Below are 19,327 nucleotides of genomic sequence, written 5' to 3'. Positions count from 1 at the left end.
TTACCACCATCCATCTCCATAATTTTCTCACCTTCCCAAATTGTAACTCCATATTCATTTAACACTAACTCGCCCTGGTCTTCTCCTCTGACCCCTAGAAACCACCATTCTACTTCCTGTCTCTATAAGTTTGACTATTCTTTATGCCCTCATATAAGAGGGATCATACAATATTTGTCCTTCTGTGAATGGTTTGTTTCACTTGTTAGGTGTTCCGATTCATCCATGCTGTAGCATGTGTCAGAATTTCCTTCCTTTTCAAAGCTAAATAATATTCCATCATGTGTATACATCACATTTTGTTTATCCATTCTTCCATCCAAGAGCACTTGGGTTGCTTCCACCTTTGGCTATTGTGAACAATGCTGCTGTGATCATGGGTGCACAAATATGTTTGAGTCCCTGCTTTCACCTCCTTGGGGTATATACTTAGAAGTGCAATTGCTGGGTCATATGGTAATTCTACATTTAATTTTTTGAGAAATCAACATACAGTTTTCCATAACAAACTGTACTATTTTATTTTCCCATGAGCAGTCCTCAAGGATTTTAGTTTCTCCATATCATTGCCAATACTTGTTATTTTAGGGGTTATTTTCATCTTTTTTTAATAATGGCCAGCCTAATGGATATAAAGTGATAGCTTATTTTAGTTTTATATTCAGTTGATTTTGACAAATGTATGCTGATAAATTCAGTGAAGACAGGATGATCTTTTTAACAAATGGTGCTGGATATCTACTGGGAAAAAAATGAAAGTCAAACTTTGCTTTATACCATACATTGAAATTAATACAACAGGTAAAATTATAAAACATCTAGAATAAAACTGACATAAATCTTCCTCACTCTGAGTGTAGGCAATAAATTCTCAGATAAGACAGCAAAAAAGAAAAAATTGATACAGTGGACTTAATAATAATTAAAACTTGTGTTCCTCAAAAGACACTGTCCAGGAGCTTACATTGCAAACACAATACTAGGAGAAAATATCTGTGTTATGTATATTTGATAAAGACCTTGTATCCAGAATATATGAAAACCTTTAGCTCAATAGTAAGATAATCCAATTAAAAAAGGCAAATTATTTGAACAGATGCTTCATAACAGAAGATATACACATGCTCAATAAACACACGAAAGGATGTTTAACTTGTATAGTCTTCAGGGGAATGCAAATTAAAATAAGGCCATACTCCAGCACCAGAATAACTGGGTTCAAATACCAGCTCTGCCACTTAGTAGCTGAGTAATTTTGAACAAGTGAAGTAACTTATCTGTGCCATAATTTACCATAAGATGAAGATAATAACAGTATACCTACCTCATATGTTTCTTATAGAGACTAAATGAAATAACATAAATGAAGTGCTACTGTGTCAGGCATAGAGTTAATGCTATGTAAGTGTTAGTTATTGTGGTGCAAATAAAAATGACTAAAAATCTATTTCTGACTGCTCATTTCTGATGGATGTTCAGTAATCCAGTAAAAAATAAATGCAAGATGCTTAACAGTAAGAATCACTTCCTGTGTGCTGTATTAGCAGACCATCCAAAGATCTCATGGAAAGAAAACTTGGGACAAAATCTGAAGTACTAATACAATCCCAACGTGAGTGGATTAACATACAGTCCTAAATTTGGACATATTACAAAGATCTTAAACATCTCTTACATGGGTCCTAATAAAAATAGGATTTTCATTTCTAGAGCTATCAATTGGCCAAATTAAACAGTGAATCCTGGACCATCTATTGACTCCTTTATTTTTTCTTATGTAATTGTAGCTTCTTTTTACTAGTAAGAGTGATAATATAAATTTTTATTGTGGTAAAATATATATATAATTCATCATTTAACCATTTTTATTAAATTTTAATCAGTTACTAAAATATAATTGACATACAACATTGTATTAATTTTAGGCATACAACATGATTTAATATGTGTATGTATTGTGAAATGATTACCACAATTAGTTAACATCTGTTACCACACATAGTTAGAAATTTTGTGTGTGTATGATAACTTTCAAGATCTACTCTCTTAGCAACTTTCAAATACACAATACAGTATTTTAAACTTTAGTCACCATGTTGTACATTACATCCCCAGGACTTATTAATCTTATAACTGAAAGTTTGTACGTTTGGAGGTCTTCACCCATTTTACCCTCTTCCCTTCTTTTGGCAACCACCAATCTATTCTCTGTATCTGTGAATTCTAACATTTCAGATTATATATGTAAATGAGATCATACAGTTTTTATCTTTTTCTGTTTGTCTTATTTCACTCAGTATTAATGTCTTTAAGGTCCATCCATGTTGTCTCAAATGGCTGGATTTCCTTCTTTTTTTAAATTTTTTAACATTCATTTATTATTGAGAGACGGAGCAGGAGCAAGGGAGGGGCAGAGAGAGAAAGGGAGGCACAGAATCTGAAGCAGGCTCCAGGCTCTGTGCTGATGCAAGGCTCAAACTCACAAACCGGAGATCATGGCCTGAGCCAAAGTCAGATGTTCAACCAACTGAGCCATTCGGGCACCCCAGTGTGTGGCATTTTTATCCATTCATCCCTTGATGGATACTTAGGTTGTTCGCATATCTTGGCTTTTATAAATAATGCGGCAATGAACTTGGTGGCTCCTCATATTTTTTTGAGACAGTGATTTTTTTCCTTTGAATAGATACCAAAATGTGGAATTACTGGATCATATGGTAGCTCTATTTTTAATTTTTTGAGAGACCTCCATACTGTCTTCCATAATGGTTGCGCCAAATCACATTCCCACCAAAAGTGCACATTTTTTCCACATTCTCACCAATGCTTATCTCTTGTCTTCACAGTGATAGCCATTCTAACAGTTGTGAGGTAATATCTCATCGTGGTCTGGATTTGCATTTCCCTGATGATTAGTGATATTGAACACATTTTCATGTACATGCCAGCCATTTGTATATCTTCTTTGGGAAAATGTCTGTTTAGTTCCTCTGCTCATTTTTAATCAGTATTTTTGTTGTTACTGTGTTGTGTATCAGTTTCCTACATGATCGTGCAATATATGACTTTTTCTCTTATATTGGTATTTGAAGTAAAAATATGCTGAAGACGTTTTATTAAAAGGCATATTTTTTGCCAAGTGACATCCTATGGCTTGGGAATTCTAATTTCTACTTTTGTTGATATATTTATTTTTACACTTCAAAAGTAATGTTTATGATCTGATAAAGTACATGGACTAATATTTTCCTTCTTTCTTAGAAAACCATGAGGAAAAGTGAAATACATTTAAATACTTGATTTATCCAGAGTCAATATCTTCCACGTTCATCAGGTATGTGATTATAATTTTCTAAACACAATAAAGATTCTCCTCTCACCTAAATCATCTCTTGTGCTTCTTTTAATGTGACACATTTGTTGTGCTAGCTCTACAGAACATCAGGTATAACAGACTCCTTAATCAAAATGGATAAGCCCCTCCCTATTCAAAAAGCTCATGTAGTTAAATATTAAGGTGGAAAATATGCTTTGTACCCAAATGAGAATCTTGCTATTATATTTGGCTGTCTTTTTCTTATTAAAAGAGTGGTATATTTTTAAAATCTACTTTGGTAGAGAATAGAAAAAGAACCCCATTATCAAAAACAAGATTTGTTAAAGGTAGTATTAAAAATAAATAATTGGCTTTTGTTCATGAATGGCTAAATCTATTTTGTGGCTTAAAGAGCTAAGAACAGATTGCTTCTCTTAGATTGTTAGCAAAAAAACGCTTTCATCAATTAACATTCTTTGCTAAGCACAGTTTTTTCCAGTGCTATTTCTCAAATGGAGCATTACATAAATAGACCGGCCCAAAGGACAATTCTTGGGCTTTTTTTCTTTAATGTTTCAGAGTATAATAATTATGGCATGCCAGTTCAAAATGCTGGCAGAAAACAAAAACAATTCACATTTCAAACAAATAATTTATTTGGAGAAAAATGTTGCCATTGGTAGCCATTCCTGCAAATTAAATAAGAGATATCACCCACAAATTGTGCCAATCTTCCTCTTCATCATAGTTTTGTCCAACATTTACATCCCAGTAGGATGAAAGGGGTAAGGAGTAGGAAATAAAGAATGTTGTCATAGAAGGCCCCGAACTGTAAAAACACACCATTCAGTTCAGCCAGAAATACTCCACTGCCTCAGCTTTATCCTTTCCTCATTCAGCTTGTGCTAAAGTGATTATCACTTTATGAGGGTCTGTAGAGTGGGTGCGATAATAGTGAACATTTGTTGAGCAGTTTCTTACAGGCCAGGCACTATGCTAAGAGCTGTATCTATTTTGATTCACTTCATTCTCAAAATAATGTTTGAGTAACACTGTTGTTCCCATTGTTCAGAATAAAAAACTGAGGTAAAGACGGTACAGCTACTGAGTGGTAGAGACCAGATGCATATTGAGGCTTTAGAGCCCACGCTACCTGTGCTACTCCCTGCCAGTGAAGGAAAATAACTCATAGTCAGTGCCCCTCAACAGGCATACAAGTGGACCTCTGTCATCTTTTTTGTTAGTAAAGAGCTGCTCCCTAAGGGTAAAGGTAAGGTCCTAGAAGGAGGGAAAAGAAGGCAAAATATAAGTGGAATTAAGAGGAGAGACAGATATTGAACCAGGAAAGAGAAAGAAGTGTACTCAAAGATAGTTTATGAGAGAATACAAATTCCAATGGCTACAGCAAAGTGATAACATTTTTGGTATATTTCCTTCAAGAAAATAAAGAAAACTAAGCCAAGATTTAGAATGAGATCATGCAGCATTTCACTTATACACAAATTAACCTAAGTCCAGAGAAGAGTTTAGTGTGACTGATACATTGTACAGATCAGTAAACACCAGAGAGATTAAATGACTTGGCCAAGACATGAAGAAAGCAGGTAGCACAGGCAAGGCTAGAACTTAGCCAGATCTCTTGACTTTGAGCTCAGTGCTCTTCCACCAACTATACCAAACACGCTGTGTCAGCTTTTAAAACATAGATGTGGTGATCAATAGGTTTTGACTCAACTTCTGGACCATAAAAAATAATTACAGGGCATACATGTGAAGATTAAACTCAAAATACCTTAAGTTATCATCTTCTTCATAGTCAAATAATAATGTAGAAGAGCAGTATTCTATTATAAATGCAAAGAAGAAAATTCTTGGCATAAATGTATTATTTTTTACATCTAGTGTTTATCTCTATAAAAATCTTTAAAGTGAAATTATTTTAGCTTTGGAAAAAATGTTTTAATCTTTTAAAAAAAATTTTATTTTATTTACTTATTTATTTTTACTTAGAGCATGGGGGTGGAAGTAGAGAGAGAGGAAGAGAGAGAGAATCCCAAGCAGGCTCCACACTGTCAGCATGGAGTTTGACGTGGGGCTCAAACTCACAGAACCATGAGATCATGACCTGAGCCAAAACCAGGAGTCAGGGGCTTAACCAACTGAGCCACCCAGATGCCCCTACTTTAGCTTTGAAAAATTTAGCCACATGCATATATATGGCAAAGAGTGAAATCTTTAAAACATATTAATTTCTTCTTTACTAGAGAGATTGAAAAGGTTGGATGGAAAGAATCCTAAGTGGGAGTTAGATAGCCAATTTTATAATGGCTTCAAAAAGAAGGGATTAATAAATTAATAAAATGTTGATGGTTGTTTTCTATGGTATTTCTGACTATGATAATTTTTTTTTACGTGTTGAGAAATAGAAAGGAGAAGGCAAAACAGGAAAGTTGAAATAAAGTAGAAATGAGGAGATTTCTTCTTAGATAAACTCTTAAATACCAAAGACCTAAGTATTTATGGTCAGATATAGGTACAGTAGTATACTCATACTTAAGGTTCAGAAGTTTATGTATTTCACCTTTTTTAACTTTAAAAGTAAATGAGTAATGTTTGTGAGAATGGAGAAGTATTTTATGCCTCATTTTCATTAATGTGTGGCAGTCAGTGGGAAAAAAATGAGTTTTCCAAAGCCAAATAGTAAATCATTGATAGCCTAGAATTTTGAAATCAGGTTTTCTATTGACCATAAAAAATGAATTAATTCTGTGCGGGTGGAATTTTTTTCTTATCTCAAATTCTCTACTTTATGGTAATTTCTGTGGCTTCTTTCTAGTGTGTTTTTGTTACGTATGTCTCACTTTCACATCATTTGGCTATGTCAAAAGAATAAATGTTTCAATACCACTCAAGACTTCATTGGTTTCTCTCGAGTTGGATCACAGTTATGATTATTGTCTCTAATGATGTTAGAAATTCAAATGTGACTTTTTAAAGGTAAATGATCTAGCTGATCTTTAAGACTAAGACAACACTGAAAAATTAGAATGTAGTCTTCCAAAGATTTATTCCTACCACCTGAGGTAGACAGAGAGAAAAACTAAAAAAGGAACAGAAATAAACCAAACCAAACCAAAACAAAACAAAACAGGGAAAGAATGTACATTTTATCTAAAGATGTTCTTTTAAAACTGAGGTCTCCTGGGGCACCTGGGTGGCTCAGTTGGTTAAGCATATGCCTTTAGCTCAGGTCACAATCTCACATTTGTGAGTTTGAGCCCCACATTAGGCTCTGCTGTCAGTACAGAGCCTGCTTCAAATCCTGTGTCCCCCTCTCTGTCTGCCCTTCCCCACTCACTTTCTCTCTTATAAATAAATAAATAAATAAATAAGTAAGGTTTCCCCTTCAAACATTATCACATACTTCCATTATTAAACATTTTTACAAGTTATTTAAATGTAATGCCATACAAACATTATATAAACTATAAAACACAAATATAAGAAAATACAGAAATACAAAAAAAGATGTACTGAAATTTATAGTACTGATAATTTCTATAAGTTTTAGTGAAATTTTTGTAATAAATGTTGCATTACCTTGAAAATCATGGTTTAAAATCTGATAACAGAAGGATTCAAGTCTAATATTTTATTCAGGAACTTGGCTATAAGGGCCATGAAAGCTAAAATAGATAACACAAAAAGATATGGAAGAAATACAAAGTGGGCTTCATGTACTCAATTATAACACTCAAATTTCAACTCCATCTAATTGTTATACTAAGGTTGTAGTTTTGACTTTTTCTCTAGCAAATTTGGGACTTCCCTATCTATCAGTTCTCCCTGAGGTTTTTTATTTCCTTTAATGTTTAAAAAATGGGGTCTCAATCCACTGAAATGCTCTTTGGAAGATTTTCAATCATGTTAGAAAACTGTTTCTGGGGCACCTGGGTGGCTCAGTTGGTTAAGCCTCCCACTTCAGCTCAAGTCATATGTGGTTCATGAGTTCAAGCCCTACATTGGGCTCTTGCTGACAGCACAGAGCCTGGATCCTGCTTTGGATTCTGTGTCTGCCTCTTTCTCTGCCTCTCCTCTGCTCATGATCTGTCTCTCTCAATAAATACATATATACATACATAAGCAAACAATAAAAAAATTTAAAAAAAAGAATTGTTTCCAAATTTACTAAGTGCTCATATATGAAAGTTTTAAGATGATGTGCCTATGTGATTTTTTAAGGTTTTTGTTTGTAATAGTGTCAATAATAATGTCATTATTGAAACATAATTTATATTCCATGAAATATAAATCTATTATATATTTTTATACATCCATTATAATATCCATTATACCCACTATAAGCATCCAATTTTTAATAAATGCGTAATTGTGCAACCATCACCATCATTCAGTTCTAGAATATTTCCATCACATGAAAGAGTTATGTCATAGCCACTCACATTCAATCTTCCCATCCCAGCCCAAGGTAATCACTGATCTGCTTGTCTCTATATATTTTTTCTTTTTTAGAAGTGTCATAAAGTTGGTATCATATAACGTGGGCTTTTCTGGCTTTTTTCCTCTTGGCATAACATACTGCAGGTTTATCCCTGTTGTAGCTTGTATCCACAGTTATTTTTATTGTTGAATAGTATTCTATTGTGCCACATTTTATTTAATCATTAGTTCATTGACATTTTGATTATTTCCAGTATTATCCTATTATGAAAAATACTATCATTGATGTAAACATCTTTGTGTGGACACGTGTCTTACTTCTTGAGTAGAAATCTAGAAGTAGAATTGCTGAGTCATACGGTAAGTTTATATTTATATTTTAAAGAAACTGGTTTTCTAGAGTGAGTATACCAACCCATAATTTATGAGAGTTTCCACATCTTGTCATCACTTGGTATTATTAATACTAGGTTGGTATTATTAATCTTTTGCCTTATACTCATTCTAGTGGTTTTATAGTGGTATCATTGTTTTATTTTTTTATTTTTTACATCATGGTTTTAATGTCCTTTTCCTTTATGATTAATCATGTTGAGTATTTTTTCATGAGATGATTTGTATAACTCTTTGTTTAAATGTCTACCCAAATATTTTGCACATTTTTAAATTGAGTTGCTTGTCTTCTTAGTTTTGATTTTAGAAGTTTTATATAAATTCTAGATGTAAGTTCTTTATCAGATGATGATTAGAAAATATTCTTTTCTGGGGTGCTTTGTTGGCTCAGTCAAAAGGCATGCAATTCTTGTTCTTGGATTTGAGAATTTGAACCCTACATCAGGTACAGAGATTACTAAAACAATAAACTTAAAAGAAAAAAGAATATTATTTCCCAGTTTATGGCATATCTTCTCATTTTCTTACTGGTATTTTGAAAGACAAAAATTTTATTTAAAAAACTTTTACTTGTATTAAATATTCTAAGTAAAACTATCCCATAGTTCAATTTATGAATTTCTTCTCTGATGGATCATGATGTTGTATCATATCCAGGCAATCTTTGTCTAAAGCAAAGTCATAAAAATCATGTACTATATTTCTTTCAGAAGTCTTATAATTTTAATTCTTACATAAATAATAGTTCTTGCAGATGTCTTATTATTTTAGTTCTTAGGTCTATGATGCATACTGAGTTAATTTTTCTGTATGGCATAAGAGTATAAGTTCATTATTTTGCATATGAATGTCCAATTATCCCAGTAGTATTTTTTTAAGTATATTTATTTATTTTGAGAGAGAAAGAGAGAGTATGAGCAGGGGAGGGACAGAGAGAGAGGGGGAGAGAGAGAATCCCAAGCAGGCTCTGCAATGTCAGTGTAGAGTTCAACGCGGGACTTGAATTCATGAACCTCACCCTAAGTCAAGAGTCAAACACTGAACTGACTGAGCCATCCAGGTGCCCCACCCCAGGCTCCACTGAACTACTTTGGTATCTTTGCTGGACAGCAATTGACCATAAATCTAAGGACTTACTTCTGTACCTTCAATTCTATTTCATTAATCTACATGGCTATCATTATACCAATATTATATTCTATTATTGTAACTTTATAGTAAATTTTGAAATCGGATATTATAATTCTTCCTACTCTGTTACTGTTTTTGGTATTCTTATTCCTATGTATGTACATTTTAAGATTGGCTTATCAATTTCTACATAAAGTATTTGCTGGGATTTTGGTAGGGATCACATTGAATCTATAGGTTAGAGTTCTTATACTTTTTAAAAATGCATTTCTGGGGTGCCTGGGTGGCTCAGTCGGTTTAAGTGTTCAACTTTGGCTCAAGTCATGATCTCACGGTTCATGGGTTCAAGCCCCACTTCAGGCTATGTGCTGACAGCTAGCTCAGAGCCTGGAGCCTGTCTTTGAATTCTGTGTCTCCCTCTTTCTCTGACCCTCCCCTGCTTACGCTGTCTCTCTCTCTCAAAAATAAATAAAAACATTAAAAACGTTAATGAAAAAAATGTATTCCTAAGTATTATGTTCTTTTTCATGTTATTTTGAATGGAATTGTTTTCTCAAGTTTCAAATTGCTAACTCCTAGTATATAAAAATACAACTAATTTTTATGTACTTATCTTGTATCTTGTGACTTTGTTAAATTCATTTACCACTTCTAGTATTACTTTTGTTGTATATTTTTCAAAATTTTCTATGTATAGAGTCACATCATTTGTAAATAAAGATAGCTTTAAGTTTCCCTTTCCAATTTATGACTTTTTTCCCTTATTACAATGGCTAAAATCTCCAGAACAGTGTTAAATAAAAAAAGATATGAGTAGATATCACTTTATTCTCAATCTTAAGAGAAAATACTCAGTCTTTTACCACAAATGTGATGATAGCTCAGGGGTTTTCATAGATGCACTCTATCACATCAAGGAAGTGTCCTTCCATTACCAGTTTGTTGGACATTTTTATCATGAATGGGTGATGCATCTTGTCAGCTGCCTTAACTTTATCTATTTTCATCATTTTTTCCTTTATTTTTAAAAATATGGCAGTTCTTAACTTGCGGTTTCTGACAAGATAATGTACTAGCAGATGCTGTTGATTTGTCTCCCTAGTCCAACCCCAGAAATGCACATTGTAACCAGCTGTATGGAAACCCTGTGATGAGCGTTAGCTGACCTGGTATGTAAGGAGACAGGGGCACGGGAATGGGAAGGGCCAGGTGCCATGGTAGGAGGATAGGCTATAAGGAGAGCTCTTGTGTGTGATTTACGTTCTCTCCTCCACTGTTCAGCTTACTGCGACCTTTTATGATGCAGACAGATAGCTCTGGAGTTAAGAAAATAATGAATTCACATGTTCACAAAATTTAAGGAAAATAACTTCAAATCTAGTACCTTAGACAACATTTTGTTCTGCTTATCATTTGATGTACTAGGGTTGGCAATGAGTCAAGAGCTACTTTACAAATGGAAATTGTTGACTTGCCAAGTGCCTGCATCTGTCTGACAGACTTCTTTTGCTTCAGGCTTCACTCAAAGCTGACAGCTATATGGGTTCCATTAGGAAACAGTATACTTCCAACATAGTTCCATTTATGAGGACTGTCACCTAAATTTTTGACAGACCATTTTTTGCTTGATCTAGAATTCTTGACAGATGGGTTTTTCTTTCAGCACTTTGAATCTGTTCTTCCATTGTTCTCTGGCTTCTTTTGTTTCTGAGGATGAGTCGGCTGTTAATTTTACTGTGGGTTCCCTTGTACATAATGAGTTGTTATTCTCTTGCTTCAAAGTTTTCTTGTTTTTGTCTTTCAGCAAGCTGATGCTGATATATCTAGTTTTGATTCTTCTTATGTTTATTCTATTCAGGATTTACTGAGTTTCATGGAATTGTAGATTAAGTTATTTTATAAAATTTGGGAAGTTTTAGGTTGCTGCTTCTTCAAATATTTTTATATGCACTTCTATCACACCTTTCTTTCTTTTTTAAAATTTGTTTTGAGAGAGACAGAGAGAGTGTCCATGCACAAGCAAGCGGGAGAGGGGATGAGAGAAAGGGAGAGAGAAAATACCAAGCAGGCACTGTGCTGTCAGTGCAGAGACTGATGCAGGGCTGAATCCCATGACTTGTGAGATCATGACCAGAACCAAGATCAAGAGTCAGGTGCTTAACTGACCAAGTCCCCCAGGGTCATCCATCCTTTCTGCCTTATACTCCTAGCTGTCTCATATGTTTCTGAGGCACTGTTCATTTTTCTTCAAACTTTTATTCTTTCTTATTCCTCAGACTGGATAGTTTCCATTTCTTTTTTATATTACTAATTTTTAATGTTTATACATTTTTTAATGTTTATTTTTGAGAGAGAGACAGCATGAGCAAGGGAGAGGCAAAGAGAGCAAGATACAAAAATCTGAAGCAGGCTCCAGGCTCTGAGCTGTCAGCACAGAGCCTGATGTGGGGCTTGAACTCACAAGCCATGAGATCATTACCTAAGCCAAAGATGGACGCTTAACTGACTGAGCAACACAGATGCCCCTCCATTCTTTTTTTATAGTTTCTATTTCTTTATTGAGAGTCCCTATTTGTTGAGTCATTGTTCCTTTAATTTTTTAAATGTATTTATAGTAGCTGTTTTGGATTAGTTGTCTACTAAATGCAACAAGTGGAACCACACAGCATGAACTTTAGCTACCAATTTTTCTGAATTTGGATTATGCTTTCCTGTGTTTTTTTTCTTTCTCTTTTTCTTTTTTTCATGTCTCAAATATTTTTGTTGAAAATTGGATACTTCAACTAAAATATTATAGCAATATTGGATAAAGTTTGGTTTTCCCCCTGACAGATTTTTTTAGTTATTTGCTGGAAATTAGGATCTGTTTCCCCTGAACTGTGGGGCTACTGATATCTCTGGTAAATTTTCTTATCCTTATTTTTTAGCCTTGTTTCTTAAAAAATTACTATACATGTGTAAAATATATATAAATTCTATTATTTTCTTCCCCCACCAGTGGCGTGGTAAATTATTCTACCTTGAAAAAGCAATCATATTGCTCATATTCTTGAAATTATTCTCTTGCTCCCAGTTTCACAGAAGAAGAACTTAGGCTTTGAGCTTGGGGAGTGGGGAGGAATAGGCATCACACTAAACAAAGCTTTTACCCAACTTAGGAAATATTTGGAACTTGACAGATAATTTTTTATACTTTGTTATTCTTCATTGTCCAACAAGATGGTCATAATATATGTTCTGTTTAGTTGTCAAATATTTGCATAATATTGTCACAAAAACCTTTTTATTGTAAGAAACAGAGACTTAATAAAGGCAAAATAAGAAATGAATGTGATAGAGGTGACTCTAAAAAACTGAAAGCTCATGGAGTACTGGAAAATGAAGTGTAGGAGCACTTGGGTGGCTCAGTCAGATGAGCATCCGATTTCAGCTCAGGGTATGATCTTATGGTTTGTGGGTTCAAGCCCTGTGTCCAGCTCTATGCTGACATCTCAGAGCCTAGAGTCTGCTTCACATTCAGTATCTCGCCCTCTCTCTCCCTCTCCCCCATTGTGCTCTGTGTCTGTCTCTCAAAAACAGATAAAAATGTTACAAAAAAATGAAGTGTATTCTAGCTTCATGGGGAGAATAGGATCCCAGAAAACATAAGGGCCAAGTGAGCAGTTCTCTGTCTGTACTTGTTCTCTTAATTCCAAATTTCCAGGAGAAGAATCTGATTGGCACTATAATAGATTATGGTCAGTGGTCTGCAATGACCTGGTTGGGATTTGAATCAGGTCTCCACCTGGGTTAATACCATGGCCAGCTACTAGGTCATGAGGCTTGCAGGGCTGCATGTTTCAGGGGCTGTTGATATAGGTACTTGGAAACATGTCTGTTCCATTTAGCAGATGTTTGATCCCTTTCTGATTTTATAAAGTTGTTAAACTTCATGATTCACTGTGTTCAAACAAACAGACAAACAACAACAAAAAACCAGAGCAACCTGGATGCTTTGGATGAAAAAAAATATTTAGGTAACCCTTATTTAATCTGCTTGACAAAGTGAGTTTCAAAGGTTTTTCCCAATAAACAGAATTTTATGGCCTTAGCTCTGAATATGATAACTTCATGCCAAAGCATGTATAGCCAGTCCTTCTCACACTGCCCATCCTCCCTCCTGCACTTCATGTAGGGGTAGAGATAGGTCCTCAAAGTGATAAGATGTAAGGCTTTTCTCTCTTGGGTGAGTACAAGGTAGAAATCTGTGCTGCTCTGCCATACATTATCTCACTTTTCTACATTGAACCTCTAGTTCCATCTTTTTCTAAGTACCTCCCAACATTATGGATCCTTCATTGTTAGAAGTCAAATTCTCCCAAGGACTAAAAGAAGGATTAATAAATGGTGGCCTTTCTTAGTGTGGGAAACATGTTAGGAGTCCAAGGCACTATGGAGGATACAGTCATGACTCTTACTGTATCCTATATTCTAGGAGAGAAGGCTCACACACACATAACTACATTGTAGGGCAGAGTGTATTAAGTGCCACAATAAAATACTAAGGCAGAAATCATCCTCTCCAAAGGTGGGTAAGGTTAGGAAATTTTCAGAAAAGGCTTTAGAGGTATTGGGTTGGGCCTCTAAGGACAGGGGAAGATTTGCATATTCAGAGAATGTCTGGTCTGGAGGTGGCATACAGTTAGTTAATCCTGAGCAGACCTATTATTAAGTTTTAGCAGCCATCTCAAAACCAGCTTATTCCACTGCTCTCTTTCCCTCATTTGCCACCTGCCTCTATTTTAACATTCCTTAAAGAAAAAAAGCAACTATCAGTTCGTGTGGTTTTTGGAATTCTTATATTTACTGCTCCCACCTTCTCCGTAGGCAGACAAGAATAACAAAGGAAATGATATTTCTGCTCTCTCTCTTTCCTTGTTGCCTCTGCTATTATTTTTCAGGAATATTAATTAAGGTGAGCTAATATGAAAATAAACATCAGAAAGGTACAAAGTTTTTATAATCATAATAAGGTTCTGGTTGATTTCTTTCTGAGATGGTAACTGAAAAATTCCCTTTGATTTCTGTTTACTTTGTTCTTGAAGGTGGTGCTCACCAGACCTTTTCAGTCTTTTGAACTTTGCCTTAGGTCCCAACCATCAGCTTGAGCAGAGGCCCCACTCCCCACCTCTACTTCCCAGCAGTTAGACCCACCAAAGTGGTGTGGCTAGCAGGTTAAAAGCTTCCTCTTCTCAGTTGTTCATTTGCATTTACATGGAACCTCAGAGTGGCAGACAATGGTTTCCACCCTTCACTGGAACTCTGGAAGTAAGGTATTGCAATTAGCAAGTAAAACGCCCTTTTGCAGGAGAGAGTGTTACAGACCAAATGAGTTTTGGTTTTGAGGAGAAAACACACCACCTTCAGAATCTTTTCAGTTGTATTCAAGGGCCAGGATATTGGAGGTTAAAAAATAAAAGGCTTAAGAAATTTCCTTCAGACTGTTTGTGAAAAGAAGGCAAGGAGAAGGTGGTAGGTTGGAAGGAAGGTGGTTTCACAAAGGGTCAGATAACTGCAAGGTGTAGGGAAAAAATTTTGGAGGAGAGAACATAACATATGATATAAGAGAGAAATTTATAATCCATGGAGGAAAATCCTGGGGAGGGGAAATGGTCCATGTTCAGCAGCAGAAGTAGAGTAAGAGTTGAGCACAGACAAGTGGCACCCCTTCTCCACAGGACTGAAGTAAGTGATCAAGTGTAAAAACTGGGACTGGGGGTTAGGAAAGTTAAATCGAGGAACTCCAAGATGGAGGTCTCAGCCAAATATGAGGCAAGTTCACTTACAGAACTGGAAGAAGACAAAGTACAGTGGGGGCTTGAGGAAAGCAGAAATAGGACAGGTTTGAGAGAACGACCCTGGATGATCACTCTCCTGATGAGGAAAAAGTTTAGAGAACCAGTGAAGACCCAGCCAAGTCTGGATAGCATAGAACTCTTAGCAGGACACAGTGATTTTTTTAAACTTATCCAGCAATGCTTGGTAGTACTTTCAACTGAGTAGAAGAATTACAAAAACATATATAAATAATTAATAATAATGATAATGTCGAATGACAACATTTTAGAGAACTTTATTCATGATAGATTTTAGTAACATTCTAATCATTACAAATATGGAATAGGCAATATCAAAATGCTCATCACACTTGTGATCTGAGAAATAAAAAAAAGAAAAGATTATTGGAGTAAAAAATGAACTCTTGTTTACTTCTTTCTATGCTAACCTAAGGCAAGAAAAAAAGAAATATCAATATTATTCTTCCTGTGTTCTTTTCTTTCACTATTATTAAAATTATTTAAACCAAATCATTGGTATCTTCTTAGTACATTAAAAAATATACACCCAGGTGGCTCAGTTGGTTAAGTATTTGACTTTGCTCAGGTCATGATCTCCAGGTTTGTGAGTTCAACCCATGTGTCCAGCTCTGTGCTGACAGCTCAAATCCTGGAGCCTGCTGTGGATTCTGTGTCTCCCTCTCTCTCTGTCCCTCGCCCACTCATGCGAGTGCTCATGCTCTCTCTCTCTCTCTCTCTAAAATAAACGGATATTAAAAATTTTTATAATTAAAATGGGTCTTATAAAAATTTGCATTTTACTTTTTTCATTCTCCAAACACATACACATAAAAGCCAGAAATGAAAGGCACGATGAGCGAAGTTCTATGATGGCAAGACTCTATGGTCCCTGCTGATACCTTCCCATTCTGGAAATATTTGGGGAAGGGGGGGGGCGGGAAAACTCACATGTTCAACTGTTTTGATCCACAATTCAACCCTGCATAAGATTATCAACTAAGTTTAAATTTTACTACAAATTTTAAGAGGTGTCTTTCCAAACAAGATACCACATTAACAAGTCTTATTTATTTTTACAATTTTCAACTACAGTAAGATAAAAACTAATAGCAAAGCACATTCAAGACAGTAGTTAGACAAATGTACCTTGCACACACATTAATCTCTTTCTCTAAACAAATATTTGCAATATCCAAAATCCTAACTGCTTTTTCACAAAATGTGGTCCCTCCAATGTAAGCAGCAGTAAGATAAACATTTTCTTCTTACGTCTTACTAACACAGCAAAATCACCAAAAGAAGAAACCTAAGAATATCAGTGGCTACATGATAGAGCAGTATAATGCTTAAAAGCCTAATATTTTCACGAAGACCCATTTGAATAGCCAGTATCTATGAAAGTTATTTACAAATAACAATCAGTATTGACAAGCTAGCACAAAGTGACTAAATGAAAGCATACAAGTTGTTTTTAAATCTCAAGATTTTTTCTGTGTACTAATTCCATGACTCAGTTCATTTCTTCATGAAATTTAGAGGTGAACTGGAAAATACCCAGAAAACTTCAATCAACTGCAGTCTCTGAGATTATCAGAACGCAGGAAGAACTGACTTTATCACCTGTCTTTCCCCACTCCGTAAACTCTTGGGGGAAAGAGCATGCACCTGCCAAGCTCACAGTGTAGAATGTACACACAGGTGGGTCATTAATAAATACCCTTTAATGGAGGGAATAGAGGCTTGCTTGGAAATGCAGGGAACACATTTAAGTGACGACTCGATAACATCCAACATAAGATACACCAGCCTGTTTCTTACCAAAATATCATTCAAAGGAAATCTTTGAGTCTCCTTTAGGTTGGGCATTAAGTTTTTAGACCCAAAATTATGAGGCAAGATCCGCCTCAGGGAAAGGGGAGTGGTTCGGCAAAACAAGTAGAATTCAGGTGGATCAGTGACGTCAGGAAGAAGCAGCGAATTAAGGGATACGGTGCAAACTCACCTGGAGTAGCAGAAGCTGCACATATGTCAGAGGTCAAAGGGCAAAGCCTCAGGGGCTCCCCAGAAGCTGGAAAAGTGAAATGCTCCCTCCTAGGTTCTCATGGATTCCTATAAGGATTCAGCTGTGCCTGCCATTGAGGTGAGATGAGGGACAAACCCTATCATGCACAGCTGGGGTTGACAGGAAGCTAAAGCGCAAGCTGCCTCAGGTGTCAGAGCCAGCCCTCGGGAATCCCCCGGTATTTCTTCCCTACACCCTCTCCCGCTCCCCAAGGCGGAGACACCTTCAGCCTCACTCCCCACCTTCTCCAGGCCCTCTCGCTCTCAACAGCATCGGTCTCTATGGCGACCTGAAACCGCAGTTCGCATTGGCCCGTTCAATATGAGGGCCGGGCCAATAGGAAGGGCCAGCCTTCTCCTTCCAACCAATGGGGTTGGCGGGGAGCAGGTCCGGAGACGGCGGCGTGCTGACGTTCCCGGGAGCCCGGAGCTGGCTGGGCAGGCGGGCTGGCGGCGGGGCGGGCGGCGGCGGCGGCCTCTGGGCAGTAGAGGGGGCTCCGGGGCTGAGTCCGTGTCGACGCCGGCCGCGGAGGCGGCACCATGGGCACTGGGTAGAGGGGCAAGTTGGCCACCGCCGCCGCCGCCGCCGGGGGTGGTGGGAGAGCCGCTTAGGGGGAGGGGGCGGGTGGGGGAGGGAGGGGCGGGCAGCCGCTTGGCCGCGGCACTTTTTTAATTTTTTCGGGTGCCGCAGCGACGACCCCTCGGCGCAGATGTCCCTGATCCCCGGAGCGACGACGGGCTGTGCCTAGCTTGAAAAGTAAGTGTGCGGGCTCGCGGGAGGGCGCGAAGACTCTTGCCCCCGAGACCCCCGGCCCTCGCTCCCTCGCGCCCGAGCCGGGACCTGCCTGTGAGGGACGCGTGGGGGACTGGCGCCTCCCTCCCGTTACTCCGTCCCCACCGCCTCGCGGCCGCCTCGGCTTTCCTGCCCCGCCTCGTGTTCCTGCCCGCACTCGCCTGCCTGTTCCCCTCCCCCCGGCAGGCGCACAAGTTTCACCCTCCATTTGCTTTTCCCGGCTATTACTCTCCCTTGGTCTCCCCTGCACGCCGCGCACGACCCTCCCCACGTTGGCTTTTTCGGATCCAGAGCCCCCAGCCCCGAACTTAGCGCCACGCCGAGCCCTCCAGGACGTCTGCCTCGAGGCTCACCCGCTCTAGCCGGCCTGGCACGCCGCCCCGCGCCCCCAACACCCTGGGGCGCCCGCCTCCTCCAGCCCTTGGGGCGGTCTGTCTGGCCCCCCAGCCCCAGATCCTGCGTCCTGGCTCCCTGTACTTCCTCCCACGCCCCTGTTGCCTGCACCGTCTCGCGTTTGCCCCCCGAGTCCCGCGCTTCTGCGGGTCCTGCCCACCCCTCCCCTGTCCAGTGCGCCCCTCGCTCTTCGCAGCGAATCCTCACGCTCCACCCCTCCTGGTTCCCCAGCCTAGAGCTTCCTCGGCTGCCCTCCTGCGCCGCCGCTTCCCCTCACCCTGCCTGGAGTTAAAGCGGAGCTGCTGTTACCCCCGCCCCCTCCCCAGCCCTCGGCGGTTCTGGAGTCCCTGCCCACCGCTGGAGCTGCCAGGTCCTCTCTCCTTTTCCCCCTACCCGGGAAACGAGGGGATGAGCGGCGGGGCCGGGATTTGGCTGCGTGTTGGCTGAGTGCGACAGACTGAGAGCGCGGGCAGTGCAGGCGCCGCGGCAACCGTGGCCGTTCGGGGCGCTGCAATAGGCAGGTGTGTGTATGGGGGGGGGGGGCGGGAAGCGCGCCGCGGGCTCCTCGGCTGGCGACAGATTGTGCAGGAATGCGAGGAATGCACCAGGGGCATAGTCCACTTGGCCCGCCGCGGCTGCACTAGCGCCTTCCTGGCCCTGCTTTCGCCGCTCAGCCAGAGGTTACAGGAGCATCTTCGGAGCTGGTGAGCCTAGCTCCACTCCTCTCTTTCCCTTGCCTCTCTCCATGCGGCAGAGAGGGCGGCAAAGGGGAAGCGCGGCAGTTCTGTTGGGCTTAAGCTTGCATTTAGCCTGGGCTTTTGCTGCATTGGTCTCCAGGACTGTGAATTTGGGGTGGATGGCGGTGTAGTCAAGGTTATTGATCATTGCACAAGGTTCTTGACAAGTTTGGTTTGAGATTTGAATAGTGCCTGGTTTTTACGA

General features: G+C 38.7%; 2 protein-coding genes across 6 annotated transcripts in view; one reads left to right on the top strand and one right to left on the bottom strand.

The window, feature by feature from the left end:
* The window catches only part of CCDC148 (coiled-coil domain containing 148), a 245,238-nt gene extending 227,809 nt beyond the window's left edge, over positions 1 to 17,429 (bottom strand). The window contains exon 1 of the mRNA XM_029934542.1: positions 17,141 to 17,429. The gene's annotated coding sequence lies outside the window, so the exon portion shown is untranslated. The remainder of the gene's footprint in view (positions 1 to 17,140) is intronic.
* Positions 17,430 to 17,854: 425 nt separating this feature from the next.
* The window catches only part of PKP4 (plakophilin 4), a 235,752-nt gene continuing 234,279 nt past the window's right edge, over positions 17,855 to 19,327 (top strand). For all 5 annotated transcript variants that reach the window (XM_029934537.1, XM_029934536.1, XM_029934539.1 and 2 more), the window contains exon 1: positions 17,855 to 17,956. The gene's annotated coding sequence lies outside the window, so the exon portion shown is untranslated. The remainder of the gene's footprint in view (positions 17,957 to 19,327) is intronic.

This window comes from Suricata suricatta, chromosome 3 (genome assembly GCF_006229205.1).
Source record: "Suricata suricatta isolate VVHF042 chromosome 3, meerkat_22Aug2017_6uvM2_HiC, whole genome shotgun sequence".
NCBI lineage: Eukaryota > Metazoa > Chordata > Mammalia > Carnivora > Herpestidae > Suricata > Suricata suricatta.
Note: the sequence above shows the minus strand (reverse complement) of the source record. Positions and strands in the feature narration are given on the sequence as shown.